This window comes from Vigna radiata, unplaced genomic scaffold (genome assembly GCF_000741045.1).
Source record: "Vigna radiata var. radiata cultivar VC1973A unplaced genomic scaffold, Vradiata_ver6 scaffold_308, whole genome shotgun sequence".
In the NCBI taxonomy this organism is placed as follows: domain Eukaryota; kingdom Viridiplantae; phylum Streptophyta; class Magnoliopsida; order Fabales; family Fabaceae; genus Vigna; species Vigna radiata.
This window is the reverse complement of record NW_014543821.1, coordinates 67,034-67,294: the sequence shown is the minus strand read 5'-3', so window position 1 is coordinate 67,294 and position 261 is coordinate 67,034.

Genomic DNA, 261 nt, shown 5'->3' with positions numbered 1-261 from the left:
TCTTTCTTGTTAGCCCAACCTCATTACAAGCCTTGGAAAAGTCCTTTTGATGGCATTTGCATGTAAAGATGTTGATTGTTTGAGATGAATGACAATTTTGTTTCATGTGACTAGTGAACAAGAGAGAGTTGGAGTGTCGCCTAAACACTTGAGTGATTGAGTGAAACACTTGCTTGGTATGAATTGTTAATTTTCATGAGTACATTTTTGCTTAGTGGATTGATCATTCATAGTGTATAACATCTATTGTGCAATCTCTGG